Source organism: Heterodontus francisci, chromosome 34, assembly GCF_036365525.1.
Source record: "Heterodontus francisci isolate sHetFra1 chromosome 34, sHetFra1.hap1, whole genome shotgun sequence".
In the NCBI taxonomy this organism is placed as follows: Eukaryota; Metazoa; Chordata; class Chondrichthyes; order Heterodontiformes; family Heterodontidae; genus Heterodontus; species Heterodontus francisci.
Genome location: NC_090404.1, coordinates 23,213,386 through 23,229,015, shown reverse-complemented (window position 1 = coordinate 23,229,015; position 15,630 = coordinate 23,213,386). Strand labels below are relative to the sequence as shown.

General features: G+C 45.4%; 1 protein-coding gene and 1 pseudogene across 4 annotated transcripts in view; both read right to left on the bottom strand.

Moving 5' to 3' along the window:
- The window catches only part of LOC137349229 (zinc finger protein 239-like), a 43,931-nt gene extending 40,088 nt beyond the window's left edge, over nt 1-3,843 (bottom strand). For all 4 annotated transcript variants that reach the window (XR_010969296.1, XR_010969294.1, XR_010969295.1 and 1 more), the window contains exon 1: nt 2,957-3,843. The gene's annotated coding sequence lies outside the window, so the exon portion shown is untranslated. The remainder of the gene's footprint in view (nt 1-2,956) is intronic.
- Nucleotides 1-15,630, bottom strand: part of LOC137348727 (zinc finger protein 585A-like) — a 93,703-nt pseudogene that overhangs the window by 66,665 nt on the left and 11,408 nt on the right.

The following is a 15,630-nucleotide window of genomic DNA, read 5'->3' as shown; positions in this document are numbered from 1 at the left end:
CAGCCTCCAACACACTCTCAGGCAGTAGATTCCAGATCCGACCCACTCGCCCAGCCTCCAACACACTCTCAGGCAGTAGATTCCAGATCGAAACCACTCGCCCAGCCTCCAACACACTCTCAGGCAGTGGATTCCAGATGTAAACCACTCGCCCAGCCTCCAACACACTCACAGGCAGTGGATTCCAGATCTAAACCACTCGCCCAGCCTCCAACACACTCTCAGGCAGTGGATTCCAGATGTAAACCACTCGCCCAGCCTCCAACACACTCTCAGGCAGTAGATTCCAGATCGAAACCACTTGCCCAGCCTCCAACACACTCTCAGGCAGTAGATTCCAGATCGAAACCACTCGCCCAGCCTCCAACACACTCTCAGGCAGTAGATTCCAGATCCGACCCACTCGCCCAGCCTCCAACACATTCTCAGGCAGTAGATTCCAGATGTAAACCACTCGCCCAGCCTCCAACACACTCTCAGGCAGTAGATTCCAGATCCGACCCACTCGCCCAGCCTCCAACACACTCTCAGGCAGTAGATTCCAGATCGATACAACTCGCCCAGCCTCCAACACACTCTCAGGCAGTAAATTCCAGATCCGACCCTCTCGCCCAGCCTCCAACACACTGTCAGGCAGTGGATTCCAGATCTGAACCACTAGCCCAGCCTCCAACACACTCTCAGGCAGTGGATTCCAGATCTGAACCAATAGCCCAGCCTCCAACACACTCACAGGCAGTAGATTCCAGATCGAAACCACTCGCCCAGCCTCCAACACACTCTCAGGCAGTAGATTCCAGATCGAAACCACTCGCCCAGCCTCCAACACACTCTCAGGCAGTAGATTCCAGATCCGACCCACTCGCCCAGCCTCCAACACACTCTCAGGCAGTGGATTCCAGATGTAATCCACTCGCCCAGCCTCCAACACACTCCTAGGCAGTAGATTCCAGATGTAAACCACTCGCCCAGCCTCCAACACACTCTCAGGCAGTAGATTCCAGATCCGACCCACTCGCCCAGCCTCCAACACACTCTCAGGCAGTAGATTCCAGATCGATACAACTCGCCCAGCCTCCAACACACTCTCAGGCAGTAAATTCCAGATCCGACCCTCTCGCCCAGCCTCCAACACACTCTCAGGCAGTGGATTCCAGATCTGAACCACTAGCCCAGCCTCCAACACACTCTCAGGCACTGGATTCCAGATGTAAACCACTCGCCCAGCCTCCAACACACTCTCAGGCATTAGATTCCAGATCGAAACCACTCGCCCAGCCTCCAACACACTCTCAGGCAGTGGATTCCAGATCTGAACCACTCATCAGCCTCCAACACACTCTCAGGCAGTGGATTCCAGATGTAAACCACTCGCCCAGCCTCCAACACACTCTCAGGCAGTGGATTCCAGATGTAAACCACTCGCCCAGCCTCCAACACACTCTCAGGCAGTGGATTCCAGATGAAAACCACTCGCCCAGCCTCCAACACACTCTCAGGCAGTGGATTCCAGATGAAAACCACTCGCCCAGCCTCCAACACACGCTCAGGCACTGGATTCCAGATGTAAACCACTTGCCCAGCCTCCAACACACTCTCAGGCAGTAGATTCCAGATGTAAACCACTCGCCCAGCCTCCAACACACTCTCAGGCAGTGGATTCCAGATGAAAACCACTCGCCCAGCCTCCAACACACTCTCAGGCAGTGGATTCCAGATGTAATCCACTCGCCCAGCCTCCAACACACTCTCAGGCAGTAGATTCCAGATCGAAACCACTCGCCCAGCCTCCAACACACTCTCAGGCAGTAGATTCCAGATCGAAACCACTTGCCCAGCCTCCAACACACTCTCAGGCAGTGGATTCCAGATCCGACCCACTCGCCCAGCTTCCAACACACTCTCAGGCAGTGGATTCCAGATGTAATCCACTCGCCCAGCCTCCAACACACTCTCAGGCAGTAGATTCCAGATCGAAACCACTCGCCCAGCCTCCAACACACTCTCAGGCAGTAGATTCCAGATCGAAACCACTTGCCCAGCCTCCAACACACTCTCAGGCAGTGGATTCCAGATCTGACCCACTCGCCCAGCCTCCAACACACTCTCAGGCAGTAGATTCCAGATCGAAACCACTCGCCCAGCCTCCAACACACTCTCAGGCAGTAGATTCCAGATCGAAACCACTTGCCCAGCCTCCAACACACTCTCAGGCAGTGGATTCCAGATCTAAATCACTCGCCCAGCCTCCAACACACTCTCAGGCAGTAGATTCCAGATCTGAACCACTTGCCCAGCCTCCAACACACTCACATGCAGTGGATTCCAGATCTAAATCACTCGCCCAGCCTCCAACACACTCTCAGGCAGTAGATTCCAGATCCGACCCACTCGCCCAGCCTCCAACACACTCTCAGGCAGTGGATTCCAGATGTAAACCACTCGCCCAGCCTCCAACACACTCTCAGGCAGTGGATTCCAGATCCGACCCACTCGCCCAGCCTCCAACACACTCTCAGGCAGTGGATTCCAGATGTAAACCACTCGCCCAGCCTCCAACACACTCTCAGGCAGTAGATTCCAGATCCGACCCACTCGCCCAGCCTCCAACACACTCTCAGGCAGTGGATTCCAGATGTAAACCACTCGCCCAGCCTCCAACACACTCTCAGGCAGTGGATTCCAGATGTAAACCACTCGCCCAGCCTCCAACACACTCTCAGGCAATGGATTCCAGATGTAATCCACTCGCCCAGCCTCCAACACACTCTCAGGCAGTGGATTCCAGATCCGACCCACTCGCCCAGCCTCCAACACACTCTCAGGCAGTGGATTCCAGATCCGACCCACTCGCCCAGCCTCCAACACACTCTCAGGCAGTAGATTCCAGATCTGAACCACTCGCTCAGCCTCCCACACACTCTCAGACCATGGATTTCAGATCCGAACAACTCGCCTTGTAAAAACGTTTTTCCTCGGTCACCATTTCTTCTCTTTCCAATCACCTTTACTAGGTGTCCTCCGGTTGTCAACACTTCTGCCAACGGTTACAGTTTTTCCGTATTTTCAGTGTCCAGACTTTAAATGATTTTGAACCCCTCTATCAAATCTCCTTTCAAGCTTCTCTTCTCTAAGGAGAGCAGCCCCAACTTTGCCAATGTTTCCTCATAACTGAAGTCTCTCATCCGTGGAACCATTCTTGTAAATCTCTCCTGAACCTTGTCCAATGTCTTTGCATCCTTCCTGAAGTGTGATATCCAGAATCGGACACAATATTCACAGTTGAGGCCGAACCAGTTTTTAAGAAAGATCCATCATAACTTCCTTGCTTTTGTGCTCTATGCCTTTATTTATAAAGCCCAGGATCCCCTATGCCTTATTAACCACTTTCTCAACCTGCCCTGCTACCTTCAACAATCTGTGAACTAATACCCCCAGTTCCCTTTAGCGACCACTGGGGAACCCGACTATATACCTTCCTCCTAACCGAAAAAGAACTGTTAATCACTACTCTCTGTTTCCTGTCACTCAGCCAATTTCATTTCCTTGTTGTTATTGTCCCTTTTATTCCGTGAGCTTTACTTTGCTGACAAGCCTGTTACTCTATCAAATGCCTTTTGGAAGACCACGGACACCACATCAACTGCATTGCCCTCATCAACCCTCTCTGGAAGCTCATCAAAAAAAACTCCATGATTTTCGCCCTGAACAAATCCCTGCTGGCTTTCCTTCATTAATCCACATATCTCTGTGACTCATCTTGAAGCGATATTTGCTTTGAGTTTCCTGTCTGCAAATTCTTTCTCAGCCACCTTGTCGGTGTTTTTTTTTATTTACAAACGTCGTTACTTTAAGTACAGGATATTGATTTCCTGTGAGCCGTTTGAGATAAGATGATTGACAGTGCTTCTCACCAATAGGGAGTGTGGATCTAGGCTGTGATTGGCTCCTTGTGGTGGTGATCTATCCAATGGCAGTGGAGAGGGGCTGTATCTCTGCGAGTGAGTTCAGTAACTCGGAGCCCAGGCTCTGTGTGAAACCCAGAAGGAGCTGCTCGGCTCTCAATGGTTTTTTTTAAAAAAAAACACAACCCAGAAATATTTCAACATCCCATATCCAATTGCTCAACCTATTTGAAGAGATCAGCCTGGTGGAGTGGAGACATATTTTAATATTTGTGAGTAAATGGTTTGGATTTTCCTGGATTTTATTAGTTTCAGACATTTAAGGAACTGGGGGAATGAGCGCAGACACGTTTTCTACTCGTGATAGTTAAAGGGGACTTGTTTTCCTGACCTGATATGTAGCATCAGGCGAAGCCAACAACAGAAATAAACACAAAGCGCTGGAAATACACAGCAGGTCTGGCAGCAGCTGTGGAGTTTCGACGTCGTGGGGTGGAGACGGGGGAGAACAAGTAGCCTGGAGACGAGTCAGACCCTGATTTTAACTCGACCCATTCAAGTACACAAAGTTAGAATCACTCCCCCACCAAGCCCTCCCGTCTCCAAACATCTCCAGATAAAGCAGTGTCTGTAACTTTGGGCACTTGTAGGAGACAGTGGAGATCAACCAGCAATAAACGCAGCCAGAGTCAGCGCCTTCAGGGGAGGAACCAGCGGGCGTGGAACTGAAACTAGCCAGAGTCGGCACCTTCAGGGGAGGAGAGAGGGGAACCAGTGAGTGTAGAACTGAACGCAGCCAGAGTCAGCACCGTCAGGGGAGGAGAGAGAGAGGGGAACCAGTGAGTGTAGAACTGAACCCAGCCAGAGTCAGCACCGTCAGGGGAGGAGAGAGAGAGGAGAACCAGTGTGTGTGGAACTGGCCCCAGTCAGAGTCAGCATCTTTAGGAGAGTAGAGGGAGAGACACACAAACTAGTGAGTGTAGAACTGGCCCCAGTCAGAGTCAGCACCTTCATATGAAGGGAAACCAGTGGGTGTAGAACTGAACCCAGCCAGAGTCAGCAGCTTCAGGGGAGGAGGAGGGGATCCAGTCAGTCACTATTGATTTTAAAATGGGGAAAACGGTTTATGCAGAAATAGCTGGACAAGTGAAAAGCAGGAATGGAGTCCAAAAAAAAAAAATTGGTAATGAAATAAGTCAGATGACAAATAAAGATAGAACAATGTGGTTCAATAACTGTTTTGACTGTGTTGCAATTGTTTCTAATGGTCAGACAGTTATTGAACCATATTATTTGGCAATGGTTTCTAACTGTAAAACAGTTATGAACCACATTGCTCTGCAATGGTTTCTAACCGTGTGGTTAAGAAACTGTTTTGACAGTTAGAAACCGCTGCAAAAATGAGGACATGTCTGGGTAAGAAAGGTACGCAGTTGAGGAGCTGAACCTGGTTTTACACAATCTCAGGAAATTAAGTGCACAGCTCAGCCAGCTGTACACTGGACTGATTTAAAGTGAACTGGGACTGTAACTCACAGTCATAGTCAATTATGGCACAGAGGAAGCCATTCACTCCATCGAGTCCATGCTGGCTCTCCATGGACCTATGCAGTCAGTCCCACTTTGCCCCAACAAGTAGGATCCATATGTAAAGAAGACAGCATGGGAGGCCCAGCACTCTAATATCATAAGAATCATAGCATAGTACAGCATAGATGGAGGGCATTCGTCCCATCGAGTCTGTGCCAGCTCTTTTGAAGAACAATCCAATTCATCTAACTCTCCCATTCTTTCCCCATATCCTTGCAGTTTTTTTCCTGCTTCAGGTATATATCGAATTCCCTTTTGGAGGCTCTTATTGAACCTGTATCCACCACCCACTCAGGCCGTGCAATCCAAATTCTAACTAAATTGCACCATTTGACCTGTATTGTCTCGTCATTTTTCCTACCAAAATATATCTCCTCATGCTTTTCGGAGTTGAATTTCATCTGCCATGTGCCCACCCATTCCACCACCCTGCCTATGCCGTTTTGAAATCTATTACAATCTTCCTCACTGTTTACGACTTCTCCAATTTTTGTGCGCATCATCTGCAAATTTCAAAGCTGTGGCTTGTACCCACAAGCCCAATTCATGAATGCACATCAAAAACAGCTGTGGTCCTGGTACTGAACCCTGGGGAACTCCATTGAATACCTCACTCCAGTCCAAATAACAAACATTTAGCACAACTGGTTTCTATCCCTTAGCCAATTTTGTATCTTTGCTGTTGCTGCATGGGCTTCAATTTTGCTAACATGTATAATAAGTGTTACTTTATCAAATGCCTTTTGGAAGTCTAGATAAACAATATCAACTGCACTGCCCTCCACCATAGTTACCTCATCAAAAAACTCAATCAAGCTGGTCAAACACGATTTTTCCTGAATTTGTTCCGATGAAAGGTCTCACAGACCTGAAATGTTAAATCTGTTTTTTCTCCTGTGTATTTCCAGCGTTTTCTGCATTCTGCATCTCAATCGGATGACAACAAATTTTCCTTGTACCGAAACGGACTTCCAATGGCGGGGTCTTTACCCAGGGTTCCTCGCGGTTCTGAAAGTCCCCAATCGATGACCACAAGAGCCCAGTGCGCCGACGTGGAGGGCTGGTCAATGCATTGAGCATGCGCAATAGGAGTGATGGCTCGGGATGAGATTGGGGCGCAGGGTAGGAACTGGAGCCGTGGGTGGAGTGGGAAACTTAATTCACACCCGGATTAGGACTGAGGCCCCGAATAAGATCATTTTTATCTCTCGTGCAGTGAGACTCATTTTGTTCTAATCAGTTGTTTTTGGACTCCATTCCCGTTTTGTCCGTGTCCATCTATTTCTGCACAAACTTTATTTCTATTTTAAATTCGCAATGACTTACTGATTTCCCCTCTCTCTCCCCTCCACTGAGGGTGCTGCACTTACAGAGATGACTTTTGTAAACTCCTTTTACAGGATATTAGGAAAGGATTTACATATTTTCGGCTGTGGGAAAATATTTCAAACATCAGTGTAAGTGGAAAAGCACCGAGAAACACACCCGAGTGAGAGTGTTCCAGTGCACTGACCGTGGAAAGAGCTTTAACCAGTTAACCTGAATAAACATACGAATTAGGAGCAGGAGTAGGCCACTCGGCCCCTCGAGCCTGCTCCGCCATTCAATAAGTTCATGGCTGAACTGATTACTCCACATTTCCACCTGCCCCGATAACCTTTCACCCCCTTGCTTATCAAGAATCTATCTACCTCTGCCTTAACAATATTCAAAGACTCTGCTTCCACTGCCTTTTGAGGAAGAGAATTCCAAAGACTTATGACCCTCAGAGAAGAAATCTCTCCTCATCACTGTCTTAAATGGGCGACCCCTTATTTTTAAACAGTGTCCCCTAGTTCTAGATTCTCCCACAAGGGGAACATCCTTTCCACATCCATCCTGTCAAGACTCCTCAGGATCTTATATTTTTCAATCAAGTCGCCTCTTACTCTGCTAAATTCCAGTAGATACAAGCCTAGCCTGTCCAGTCTTTCCTCGTAAGACAGCCCGCCCATTCCAGGCATTAATTTAGTAAACCTTCTCTGTACTGTACTGCCTCCAACGCATTTACATCCTTCCTTAAATAAGGAGACCAATACTGTACACAGTACTCCAGATGTGGTCTCACCAATGCCCTGTATAAGCATAACCTCCCTACTTCTGTATTCAGTTCCCCTCGCGATAAATGATAACATTCTATTAGCTTTCCTAATTACGTGCTGTACCTGCATACAGATACCTTCCCCTTTTGTGATTCATGCACTAGGACACCAAGATCCCTCTGCACCTCAGAGCTCTGTAATCTCTCACCATTTAGATAATTTTTTTTTATTCTGCCTGCCAAAGTGGACAATTTCACACTTTCACACATTATACTCCATTTGACAGGTCTTTGCCCACTCACTTAACCTATCTACATCTCTTCATGTCCCGAAATCCCTTATGTCCTCTTCACAAGTTGTTTTCCTTTCTATCTTTGTGTCATCAGCAAATTTAGCAACCATACCTTTGGTCCCTTCATCTAAGTCATTTATATAAATTGTAAAAAGTTGAGGCCCCAGCGCAGATCCCTGTGGCACACTACCTGTTACATCTTGCCAACCAGAAAATGACCCATTTATGCCTACTGCCTGTTTCCTGTTAGGTAGCCAATCTTCTATCCATGCCAATATGTTACTGTCTACACCATGAGCTTTTATTTTCTGCAATAACCTTTGTGGCACCTTATCAAATGCCTTCTGGAAATCTAAGTACAATACATCCACCGGTTCCCCTTTATCCACAGCACATGTAACTCCCTCAAAGAACTCCAATAAATTGGTTAAACATGATTTCCCTTTCACAAAACCGTGTTGACTCTGCCTGATTGTCTTGAATTTTTCTAAATGCCCTGCTATAATGTCTTTAATAATAGCTTCTAATATTTTCCGTAAGACACATGTTAAGCTAACTGGCCTGTAGTTTCTTGCTTTCTGTCTCCCTCTTTGAATAATGGAGTTACAGTTATTTTCTGATCTAACGGAACCTTCCCCGAATTTGGGGAATTTTGGAAAATTAAAATTAACGCATCATCTATCTCACTAGCCACTTCTTTTAATACCCTAGAATGAAGTCCATCAGAAACTGGGGACTAGTCAACCCGCAACTCCAACAATTTGTTCAGTACTACCTCCCTGGTGATTGTAAATTTCTTGAGTTGCTCCCTCCCTTCCCTGATTTACAGCTAATACTGGGATGTTACTTGTATCCTCAATAGTGAAGATCAATGCAAAATATCTATACAATTCATCTGCTATCTCCTTATCCACCATTAATCCCACAGACTCACTTTCTATCGGACCTACGCTCAATTTGTTTACTCTTTTCTTTTTAAAATATCTATAGAAGCTCTTGGACCACATCATTCACAGCAGGGAGAAACCGTATGCATGTTCTGTGTCTGGACAAGGCTTCAACTGATCGTCCAACCTGGAGAGCCACAAGGACGCCTGGAGCACGGAGAAACCATGGAAATGTGGGGACTGTGGGAAGGGATTCATCTCTCCATCCAAGCTGGAATCTCATCGACGCAGTCACACTGGGGAGAGGCCTTTCATCTGCTCTGTGTGTGGGAAGGGATTCACTCGTTTAACCAACCTCACTTCACATCAACTTGTTCACACTGATAAGAGACCATTTAAATGTTCTGACTGTGAGAAGAGCTTTAAAAGTAGAAGGGGTCTGCAGACACACCAACGCATTCACACTGGGGAAAGGCCATTCACCTGCTCCTTGTGTAAGAAAGGATTCTCTTGTTTAACCAACCTCACTTCACACCAACTTGTTCACACTGATAAGAGACCATTTAAATGTTCTGATTGTGAGAAGAGCTTTAAAAGTAGAAGGGATCTTCAGGCACACCAACGCATTCACACTGGGGAGAGGCCATTCACCTGCTCCTTGTGTAAGAAAGGATTCACTTGTTTAACCAACCTCACTTCACACCAACTTGTTCACACTGATAAGAGACCTTTTAAATGTTTTGACTGTGAGAAGAGCTTTAAAAGCACAATTGATCTGCTGAGACATCAGCGAGTTCACACTGGGGAGCGCCCATTCCCTTGCTCCGTGTGCGGGAAGGGATTCACTAGTTCATCCAACGTGCTGAGACACCGGCGAGTTCACAAGTGACTGCAGGGGTTGGATTCTACTGTTATTGCTGTTGTTAATTACATCCAGGACTGAATCATGTTCATTATGACAGACTTTGTTTCTGGTGATGTTAATAACCCTATAACTCAGCTGTAGGTATCGTTGATATCTGTTAAATAAACAGCTTTGATTCAAATGCACAGTGTGTCCCTGATTTCTCCAAAATAGAGGAGACTAATTGATGTCCTGTTACTGACTGTTCCATTCTTGGGCTTTTTCTCCTTTCTAATTCCAGATTATTTCAGTTCTCATATCTTTAGTTACTCTTATTGACAAGTCCCAGCTCCCCATATCTTCCGGAGTGTCTCTGCTAGCCTTGGTAGTGTACGGTTATGGGTTTGATACCAGTTGACCAAACTTTTCTATATCAGAATGCTTTGCAAGGCCAAAAAACCTTTTCAAAGTAACTGTACAGCTGGATCCTGCAAGCTGTCTTTCACAGATAAGAAAGAACCATTGGACGATGCAGAAAACAAGGTTCCCCCCAGCTATGGAATTTCTGGCTATGTGGCCCTATGTGAGATTAAGAATAACAACTACATTTTAAAATAAAAGCAAAATACGGCAGATGCTGGAAATCTGAAATAAAAATAAATGCTGGAAATACTCAGCAGGTCTGGCAGCATCTGTGGAGAGAGAAACCGAGTTAACATTTCAGGTCAGTGACCCTTCACCAGAACTGGCAAATATTAGAAATGTGATAGGTATCAAGCAGTTCTGATGAACAGTCACTGACCTGAAACGTTAACTCTGCTTCTCTCTCCACAGATGCTGCTGGACCTGCTGAGTATTTCCAGCATTTCTTGTTTTTACTACATTTTGAAGCTATATTAAATCTTGCAGTTAACTGTGCCTAATTAAAAAATGTTTGCTGGAATATGAAAGTTACTTAGTGTGTGGACCTTAGTGCAGCACTTCATATTTCAGTAGTTTGATAAGAAATGAGAACAGTTGGATTGGATAACCATTATGAACAGCTCTGAACATAAATAATTAATAACAGGCCAGTATGAATAATGAAATTCTTGACGGTTTGAAGGCCAGAAATGGGGTGCTTCAAGGGAATTATAAAACCAGTTATGGGAACGGTACAGGACAAGGTAAGGGAAGATGGTGTAAAACCTGATTAAGACGCTAGAAGCTCACGGAAGATGGATAATGTCAGGGAAGGCTTTTGCTGCGTGGTTTAAACAAAGAACTCGATGCATTATTAAGAAGTTTATAGGACATTAAGATCCTGTCAATATAACAAGTCAGGTCCACCCTGAAAAAGGGTATAAAAGATGGTGACTCAGCAGGACCTATGGAGATCTACAGTCAATGCTGGACTGATCATCCATGGGTGGTTGTATGTGTAATATCTGGTAATATTATTGGTGTACTGTTCAAATCCATAGATAAGCATTAATTGTGGAGGATTCAACAGTGATAGTGGTTTTGAAACTGGCTTAAAGATAATAAAGTCTTAAATACGGAACTCGTGTGTCCTGTGTAATTTCTCCTAATTCATAGGATCATAGGAAATAGAAGCAGGAGTAGGCCACTTGGCCCATCGAGCCTGCTACACTATTCAAATAGATCATGGCTGATCATCTACCTCCACGTCATTCATCCCCACTATCCCCATATCCCTTAATGTCATTAGTATTCAGATATCTATCAAATTTCTGTCTTGAACTTGCTCAATGATTGAGCTCCACAGCCCTCTGGTGTAGAGAATTCCAGAGATTCACCACCCTCTGAACAAAGAAATTCCACCTCATCAGTCTTAAATGGCCTGCCCCTTATTCTGAGACTATCTTCTTGTTCTGGACTCACCGGCCAGTGGAAGCATCCTATCCACATCCATCCTGTCACACCCTATAAAAATTTTGTAAGTTTCAAAGATCTAAAGTATGAATCATTAGAGTCATAGAGTTACACAGCACAGAAACAGGCCCTTCGGCCCATCGTGTCCGTGCCGGCCATCAAACACCTAACTATTCTAATCCCATTTTCTGGCACTTGGCCTGTAGCCTTGTATGTCGTGGTGTTTCAAGTGCCAATCTAAATACTTCTTAAATGTTGTGAGGGTTCCTGCCTCTACCACCCCTTCAGGCAGTGTGTTCCAGATTCCAACCACCCTCTGGGTGAAAAAAGTTTTCCTCAAATCCCCTCTAAACCTCCTGCCCCTTACCTTATGCCTCCTGGTTATTGACCCCTCCGCTAAGGGAAAAAGTTTCTTCCTATCTAAACTATCAATGCCCCTTATAATTTTGTATACCTCAATCATGTTCCCCCCTCAGCCTTCTCTGCACAAAGGAAAGCAACCCTAGCCTATCCAGTCTCTCTTCATAGCTGAAATACTCCAGCCAAGGCAACATCCTGCTGAATCTCCTCTGCACCCTCTCCAGTGCAATCACATCCTCCTATAGTGTGGTGCCCAGAACTGTACACAGTACTCCAGCTGTGGCCTAACTAGCGTGTTATACAGCTCCATCATAACCTCCCTGCTCTTATAGTCTATGACTCGGCTGATAAAAGCTAGTATCCCATATGCCTTTCTAGCAACCTTCTCTACCTGTGCTGCTGCCTTCAGTGATCTATGGACAAGTACACCAAGGTCCCTCTGACCCTCTGTACTTCCTAGGGTCCTACCATCCATTGTATATTCCCTTGCCTTGTTAGTCCTCCCAAAATGCATCACCTCACACCTCTCAGGATTAAATTCCATTTGCCACAGCTCCACCCATCTTACCAGCCCATCTATATCGTCCTGTAATCTAAGGCTTTCCTTCTCAATATTTACGACTCCACCAATTTTCGTGTCATCTGCGAGCTTACTGATCATACCTCCTATATTCACGTCTAAATCATTGATGTACACTACAAACAGCAACGGTTCCAGCACCTATCCCTGCAGTACACCACTGGTCACAGGCTTCTACTCGCAAAACAACCCTCGACCATTACCCTCTGCCTCCTGCCACTATGCCAATTTTGAATCCAATTTGCCAAATGTCCTGGATCCTATGGGCTCTTACCTTCTTAACCAATCTCCCATGCGGGACCTTATCAAAAGCCTTACTGAAGTCCATGTAGACTACATCAATTACTTTACCCTCATCTACACATTTCGTCACCACCTCAAAAAATTCAATCAAGTTAGTCAGACACAATCTCCCCCTGACAAAGCCATGCTGACTATCCCGGATTAATCCCTGCCTCTCCAAGTGGAGATTAATCCTGTCCCTCAGAATTTTTTCCAATATTTTCCCAACAACTGATGTTACATGCACCGGCCTGCAATTATCTGGTTTATCCTTGCTTCCCTTCCAAAATAATGGTACCACATTCACTGCCCTCCAATCCTCTGGTACCTCTCCTGTGGCCAGAGAGGATTTGAAACTTTGTGTCAGAGCCCCTGCAATCTCTTCCCTTGCCTCACATAACAGCCTGGGATACATTTCATCTGGGCCTGGGGATTTATCCACTTTTAAGCCCACTAAAACAGCTAACACTTCCTCCCTTTCAATGCTAAAATGTTCAAGTATATCACAATACCCCTTCCTTATCTCTACACTTACATCGTCCTTCTCCCTAGTGAGCACCGATGAAAAGTAATCATTTAACACCTTACCTATGTCCTCCGGCTCCGCACACAGATTGCCACTTTGGTCCCTAATGGGCCCTACTATTTCCCTGGTTATCCTTTTGCCCTTAATACACTTATAAAACGCTTTAGGATTTTCCTTTATCTTGTTTTCTCATGCCCCCTCTTTGCTCTCCTAATTACTTTTTAAAGTACCTCCCTACACTTTCTATACTTCTCTAGTGCCTCCATTGTTTTCAGCACTCTGAATCTGGCATTTTCATATAACATTTTCATTTTTAATTAATTTTACAATGAGACTCAGTGGATATTTCCTGTCGGCTTACCTTTCAGCTGAAGGGAGGATAAAAGTTTTCACCGCCAATCACGATATCAGACAGCCCTGGTAAACTTTCCTGCAAGTCCCTTTAACAGGACATTGATGAACTTTACATTCAGAAATGTAAATGTACAAGGAGTTTATGGTACAATTTAAGTGGGGGCGGGGTGTGTGATTACTAATCCATTTGAAAAGGGGTCCTTCAACCCAAAAAACTTTGAGAACCACTGCTGTTGATACAATGTGACTCTATGTACTCACTGTAATTCTATGTAACTCTATGTTACTATGTCTCTGACTCTTAATGTAGCTGGTAAAGCTTTCACTATTATCACCACAATTGTGCAGCATCTTCTTTTCCAAAGATCTCAGCTTCTCTAATGGCTGCTTTTATCTCCCTCAATTGTGGGTGATATTGTCCCTATTCTCCTAGAAACTGATCCTATCTTGTTCCAAACTGGGTTCAATGTAAGACAGTTCAAGGAGTCAGGCATCATTCACCCCGAGACCTACACTGACAGGTAAAATCCCAGACGTTTGCTTAGTAAGGATTCCTCTGGTTCCTCACCATGTATCTGTCAGGATACTGAAACCCAGCTTTCTTACAGTCCACTCCTGGAGGCCCCACTCCCTGAGCCTACAGCCTTCAGCAGGGCCAGTGGTGAAGTTGCACAGCAGGAGTGATCCCAGAGTAACTGTCAGGATTGCACCCCCGTGGACGTTCAGGGTCATGTTTTTTTTAGTTATCCTGGTTTCTAACACTCAAACTTCAATAAAACAGGGAATTCCTAGAAACACGCTGCAGGTCGTTCTTTATCGAGAGATCAAATATCTGTTGTATAATTGTATCAGCAGTTAACAACCTCCTGTAAACTCCTCCATCTGCTACTTTAATTCAGACTTTAACCAATTCATTTTAAACAGGATTAAAAACAAAAAAATGCTGGATATATTTAATAGGTCAGGCAGCATCTGTGGCGAGAGAAGCAGAGTTCATGTTTCAGGTCAGTGACCTTTCATCAGAACTGGCAAAGCTTAGAAATGTAATAGATTTCAAGCAAATAAAGTGGGGGGGGGGGGGGGGGGGGGGAGGTGGACCAAAAGCTAACAAAAGGGAAGCTGTTGATAGGACAGAGGGTCACAGAGAATAACTGACCAGAAGGTCATGGAGCAAAGGCAAAGGATGAGTTAATGACAAAGTGTTAGTGCAGAGTGAGTGTGAAATGACCGAATAATGAATAGCCCTGGCCAAAAGCACAAACATGAAAAAAAAGTGGGCAGGCACATGGTAAAAAAATGGTTCAGTAGTCTGGGTCCTGGGATAACAAGATTGTTCTATTTATTCACAGAATCTGGGCATTGCTGGAAAGGCCAGCATTTATTGCCATTCCTAGGTGCCCTTGAGAAGGTGGCGGTGAGCCACCTCCTTGAATATAACTGAGTGGCTTGCTAGGCCGTTTCATAGGGCAGTTAAATCAAGCACATTTCTCTCGATCTGGAGTAACGTGGGCCAGAGCGGATAAGGACGGCAGATTTCCTTTCCTATTGGGCTAGGGAGCTGTGGATGCTCAGTCGTTGAGTATATTTAAGACAGAGATTGATAGATTTTTGGGTACTGAGGGAATTAAGGGATATGGGGATAGTGCGGGAAGGTGGAGTTGAGGTAGAAGATCAGCCATGATCTTGGTGAATGGCAGAACAGGCTCGAAGGGCCAAATGGCTTCCTCCAGCTCCTATTTCTTATGTTCATTAAACCTCAGTCTGGTTCCTCTCAAGCTGCTGAGTGACTGAATTAAATCGTTCTTGACAAATCACCAAGATACCAGAATACAAGTCATGCCCAAAACATTATTTATTGGTTACAAATCACAACTTAGTTAAATCTGGGCACACAGACACTTTATAAACATGTATGAATACACAGAAATGTAATCAGAGTTATCCAGCAGTTGAGCGCTAATAGGGAGAGTAGTTCACAAAACAAGTAACAAATACAGATTTGAGAGTGTCCAAAGACCAAAAGGTCTGAAAATTAGTGCCTGAAGACAAAAAAG